The sequence below is a fragment of the Leptinotarsa decemlineata genome, unplaced genomic scaffold (assembly GCF_025532065.1).
Source record: "Leptinotarsa decemlineata unplaced genomic scaffold, Ldec_3_MD MMD2_P_RNA_scaffold_14, whole genome shotgun sequence".
Lineage (NCBI taxonomy): Eukaryota > Metazoa > Arthropoda > Insecta > Coleoptera > Chrysomelidae > Leptinotarsa > Leptinotarsa decemlineata.
The window spans coordinates 2,673,370-2,679,914 of NW_027412528.1; positions in this window are offsets into that span (position 1 = coordinate 2,673,370).

The window sequence follows — 6,545 nt, forward strand, 5'->3', positions numbered from 1 at the left end:
ACAATGGAAAAGGAAAACATTTTGAATAGAGTTATAAATTAGCCTAAAATTATGGCCAGAAAGAATTTCAAAGTGGTTCTGCTATCTCTACGGGTGATGTAATGAAATGAGAAATTAAATGAGCATAACCTGGAAGCCATACATTTATATATTAACGAATGTTGTCCTCATTGTCTTGAGTACGTGTGTTCTTTACTGAATGCGGAAACTACACAGAATTGAGGTTTTTTAATAAAAACAAATAAATCTTTAAGATATACGAATTGAAAGAATTTCGAAAATATTTTGGAGGAATGATGATTTATTTCAATACCTTCTCTAGTCTAACTAAAATGACAAATAAATTAAATTAACTTACGAAAATATTGTCTTTAGAAAAATTTTCGAAGTAGTTTGTGATTTCTCGAGGTGGGTGCAATCGCTCCGAACGCCTCAGTGAAGGAGGTGAATATATATTGATTGGCTGTAATAGAGAATCGGTGTTTGATTTATCATCATCATGTCTGTATCATAATATTTCAACATTTTTGGAATCTTCTCCGCCATGTTGAATCCGTCATTTTATTTTTTCCTTATCAAAATATTATAATGCATTGTCAGTCGAATGATAAACACTGGCCAGATTTCAATTAGGTATACGAAAGCGTAGAAGGGTCACAACAATTTCATTTTTATTGCAAAAAAAAATCCGACTTGCAAGTCGGAATTCTGATTTGTAGCCCTTTTGCGCTACCGTTGAATTGAAATCTGGCCGGTGTTCATCATTCGGGTACAGGTTTTTGTGATTTCATAGTGAAAATTCAATATGGCGGACGAATTTGTGATTTATCATCTGGTTTCAAATAAAATTGCTATGAGAAGATTTCAAAAATGTTGAAATATACAGAGGGTATTCCATTCGAACATCGAAATTCAATTCTATTTTCGTCAAAACCGAAATTCGTTCAGTTTATTTCAGTTAATTGAAAAACATTGTATGTATGTTCCCGATTCGAAAAACAGTCGATTGATATACTTGGGACTTATTAGCTTGATGTTTTTCAAAAGTACGGGACCTATGAATATCGTAGCAAAACACTATTTTGAAGTGAAGATGTAGATTTTCGTGGGGCTACACCGATGATCATCTTAAATTTCTTGTATTTTCAACTTAAGATAAAAATATGACACTTCCACGCCTTTGAAGGTAGAGACATAAAATCCCACAATTTGACAAATTTTCGAAGATTTTTCTTCAGCATACGGTATAGCTGAAAGTAACATCATCTGATGATTGATAATTCGTATTATTATTTTTTCATAATAGCATTTATCTCAAATTTTAATATTTTCAGAAATATTTCATCATGAGTGCAACTGATGCATTTTTTTAATATGAATGAAGTCAGAAGTATTGAAAGCAATGGATGATGAGGTGTCTTACGTTCCCCTCGAAATCCTGGAAATACCTAGTTGTTGGTGTCTGATTGAGTCGCTCACTTCTTCTCTAATGTTCTGTAGGTGAAGCTTGTACGGTTCTACATTATTTTCAGGACTATTTGGAGGTCTAGTAACTGTTTGGGGAAAGAAAGTTTCTTCATCGACATGAACGGGCTCTTTCTTATAAATGGTACCCATATAAAACCTCAAGACCGTTAGTGCCGACAACTCGTACATTTGCTGAATGGTCAAATCTAAATTACATTCATGACTTTTATAATCGAGGAGCTTCACTTCAAAATCATCCAAATGTCCTTTCGTAGATACTCCATTGGGAAAAAATAAATTTTTGGCCTTTTCCAATACTTCTGTGCAGAGTACGTTTTTGGGAATATTTACTTTCCTTGTCCCTCCTCCTATTAGCCTTGTATTTTCCAAGCTCTTTCTGGGTCTATTTGGAGAATCATTTTCTTTAGTGCGGGCTTTTTTATTCATCTTTTCTTTGAGTTTTTCTATCAAACTAATTTTCTTAGAGGAAATAGATTTTTTGCAGAAGTCTTTTATGGAGAGTCGGTCTCCTAATTTCGGAAAAAAAAACTTTTAAATCCTCATCCGACATCAACATAATGGAAGCACAATCAACCTAAAAATTAAAAATTTTGAAGATTAGTCCGCTATTTTGGAGCCATCATCTTGAATTTTTCAATTTTGACAAAACAATTATTATCTCCCACTCTGAAAACCTCGGGATACCAATTTTGAATAGAATCGGACAATAATCACAAATATCGTCCGCCATATTGGAGGCGCTGGTTTTTAACAAAAATTTCATAATGCATTGTCACCGGAATCATGTACACCTGCCAAATTTCAAATCAATTGGACGATTAGTGGATGGTCAAATTTAACTTGTAAGATTTGTTATAATGTTGTTAGTTAGTTACAAGTGATACTAAATAAAAGCATGTAATTAAAAACTTATATAAAAACAAAAATGGCAATAACAACTGAGTTACCGGTATTGAAAATTTATAAAAAATATATTTGTTGAATCTGTTTTTGCATGCATAATAAATTTTGACAAAAACTCATATTCATCTCCGTTCCAGAAAACCCCCACATACCAATTTTGAATCGAATTGGACCATAATCATAAAACTTGTCCGTCATTTCGGAGTCGCCATCTTGAATTTTCCAATTTTGACAAAGAATCGTAATTTCCGACCCCGAAAACCCCCAGATACCAATTTTGAAGCGAATCGGACCATAATCACAAAACTCTTCCGCCATATTGGAGCCATCATTTTGTTTAAAAAAAATCATAATGCATTGGCACCGGAATTATGTACACCTGACAAATTTCAAGTGAATCGGACAGCTAGTAGTGGGTCAAATTTCACTTGCAAGATTTGACCCAAACAAACTAACGAACACACAAGTGAAAATAAATAAAAGCTCGTAATGTAATATAAATAAAAAAAGTGATTTTCGGTACCGTGAGTTGTGTTGTGTTTTGAATTTTGTGGAGTTATTTTGTAGAGTTACGAGAGTTAACTTGGTGGCGAATACTCCGGTATTTTCAAACGACAATCTCAGAATAAAATATACACAACTTTACGATTTTCGGATACAATTTAGTAGATCAAACTCAATGGAGTTAACAATTGAAGGCACCCCAGGTGATATATCCAAAAGAGTTGTAATAGTATTCCTACCTTCTCATCTTCCAAATTCCTTATTAAAGATTCAGGATATCTCCCACTTCTCAAAAAATCACTAAGAGACATTATAAACTCTTCTTCCTGTAAGAAATATAATGCAGTTAAATAATTTCATGTGAAGTACCCAAACTGAGAACGAAGACACTATCGTCGAGACAACTCGGGAGCAGCCGAATGTGAGAATGTACCACTCGTCCCCTCTGTACCCTTTGCCCGACTTTGCTCTAAGCCGCTTCGTTTCTTGTCTTTTCGACCACGAGTAGTGTTGCCGTTATGTATAATTATCCGAATTTGGTTTCATTTGAAAGTCGGTGAATAATTTTATATTTAATTTGATTATTCATATATTTATACTCTATATCCAACAATTTGGTGGTATTTGCAGATTTTCAGGCCAGTTTATCAACCGTCAATTGGAATAGAAGTAAAACCCATCACCAACCACTCCAAGCAGTCATGTCATGTACAGGGTGGGCCAAATTTGACACTTTTAAAGGGAAACTTCTGTTTTCACGCTTGATTGATGAAAACTGATGGCTATGTCTGAGGGTCAATTTTTATGTCAAACTCATTTTCTCTCTCAAACTCATTTCTGAGTTACAGCGTGTTTTTCGATAATGTGCATTTTCGAAAAGTTGCTGTAACTTTTTTCGTGATGAAAATTCTTTGTTTCTGTGAAAACATTTTCAGTGCACTTTTTCACGTAGAATTCAATGGTTCAAGTAATTTATTTTTTCAAATCATATATCAATAGTTAATAATGGAAAAATCATTTTTTTAAATAGGACAACCTGTAGTATATTGCTGCATTTTTCCATAGATCTTGAAATTACCTTTCCAAAATTGTAGCACACTTGATGTTTTGCTAGAGTCACCTGTGAAATGCACACTTTGAACAAGTAGGCTTTGGACGACGCCGCGATAAAACAGAAAGCAAATGTTTACTGGAAGCTGTCAAATTTTGATTTGAAGACGCTCCTCAATTCGTGGTTTTTGTTCATTTATCAAACACATTTGCAATGAAGTATGAGGATTATGAAAAATGGGATATGATAGTATGTTTTATACAAACCGGAGAAAATGAAGAGGCAGCAAACAATTTGTATCACGAGAGGTATCCAGAGAGAAGACAACCTTTTAGAGACATTTTCGCAAGATTGCGACACAATCTAATTGAAAAGAAAAGGCCAAAATTATATGCATCAAGTAGGGATAGGGAGTTGGAAGAAATAGTCGTTCTAGGAGCTGTTGCAAATAATCCCAAAACGTCAACGCGTAATTTAAAAATATCAACAGGCCTACCAAGAACTAACGTTAGGCGGATTTTGAAAGAGCACAAATTCAAGCCATACAGGACCAGAAGAGTTCATAAACTCAGACCAGGAGATTTTAAACGCCGCATGGATCTTTGCCACTGGTTCCTGGAAAATTGTAATTCAGCTTGGCTGAATGTTGCCCAACGATACATTCAGCCAAGCTAGCATCGAAATACGCAACGTATGGAAACCCTTAATCAAGCGGAACAGTCACTTCCACTAAACGGTCAACCCCCCCACTAAACCAATGGGCGGGGAAAGTGAAAGTGAAAGGCGCTTGAATGAATAGTCATCTCTCGTAGGAATAATCCAGTCGTCATCCGAAGACGATTGTGGATACTAACAATCGAAACGTCGTGAAGTAACCTGGCTTGAAATCTTTTACTTTCTTCATTTAATTTTAATTTCATTTCATTTATTTTTATTGCTTAGCTTTGTATTCATATTTATTTTTTACTTACATTTTAGTGTGTGGTCATTTTCATCATTTTCTAGATTTTTTTAGCCGTTTTTTATTGTATTTTATTGTTATATGTAATTGATTTCTTAAACTATTATATAAACCATTATCGATTTAATTTTCAATATATAATAAATTTGTTTTCTTACATCATTAGTAATTTTCATGACACTTGTTTCGTTCTAATTCACTTATTTCATAAATTTCAAAACAGATATCAACAACACATTACACAATGGAAGTCTGAACTAGCAACATTCGACAAGAAATGTTCAAAAAGATGCCGCTTGTGTGTAAGAGAAGCTGGTAGACATTTCGAACACCTCCTCTAAAGAAATATTTTGTTCTTGTTTGTTCATCATTATTATTGTTGGAGTTTCATTTATTAGTAGGAAATCTAGTATAAATTGTTATCAGTTTTATTGAAACTATGAGTTTTAATTACTGCTGTCAACAGCTTTCTTTACATTTGATAGCAACTAGTGGATACTTGCTTTCTGTTTTATCGCCGCGTCGTCCAAATCCTACTTGTTCAAAGTGTGCGTTTCAAAGTCTACATGAAAAACCTAAAAGCTATGCATTTCAAAGGTGACTCTAGCAAAACATCAAGTGTGCTACATTTTTGGAAAGGTAATTTCAAAATCTATTGAAAATGCAGCAATATACAGGTTGTCCTATTTGAAAAAAATATTTTTCTATTAATAGATATTGATATATGATTTGAAAAAATAAATTACTTAAATCATTAAATTCTGCTCTGAAAATGTTTTCACAGAAACGAAGAATTTTTGACAGGATAAAAGATACAGCAACTTTTCGAAAATGCACATTTTCGAAAAACACGCTATAACTCAGAAACGATGATAGATGTCGATATGCAGTTTTTACTATTGAGTTTGTCATAAAAATTCACCCTCAGACACAGCCATCAGTTTTCATCTATCTAGTTTGAAAACAGGACTTTCCCTTTAAAAGTTTCCAATTTGGCCCACCCTGTATATGTACACCCTATTAGTTGGCATTTATTTCGAGTTCAATTTCATCCCATAGAGTGGCATATTCTTTGTCAGAAATATTGATGAAGATAAAGGATAAAGATCAGTTGAGGCATCCGAAAAAATAAATTATGCTTGGAATCGGCCTTTCGACTTTTTCAAAAATATTTATTTCTCCCCAAACGCTGATGAAAGGCTTCACAGCTATATATTGCCGGACGATTGAGAAATAATGACGTGCATATTGATCGAGCATACATAATTTGACTTCGATTAACAAATATTTTGAGAATGACTGTATGGCAACACTGACCACGAGAAAAGAGAAGAATCGAAGGAAACGGGGCCCGAGAGCGAGCCCACCCACTCAATATATCACTTAGAGTTCATCCAATAACAAGTAAACAGCATAAATCTCAATCAATCATTTTCTCTAAACTTTCTAAATTGACTCTGGCATCATAGATCGACAACAATTTTAATTACGAAAGATAGATTGTCTTCAAGAAATGTTATCAGATCATGAATGAATATAAAAATTACCAAATATTGTTCAAATGGACAACGATACTTACTTCGAAATCCATGAAACTCCACTCACTTGAACAAGCCACAAGAACGACGCAGATCAAAT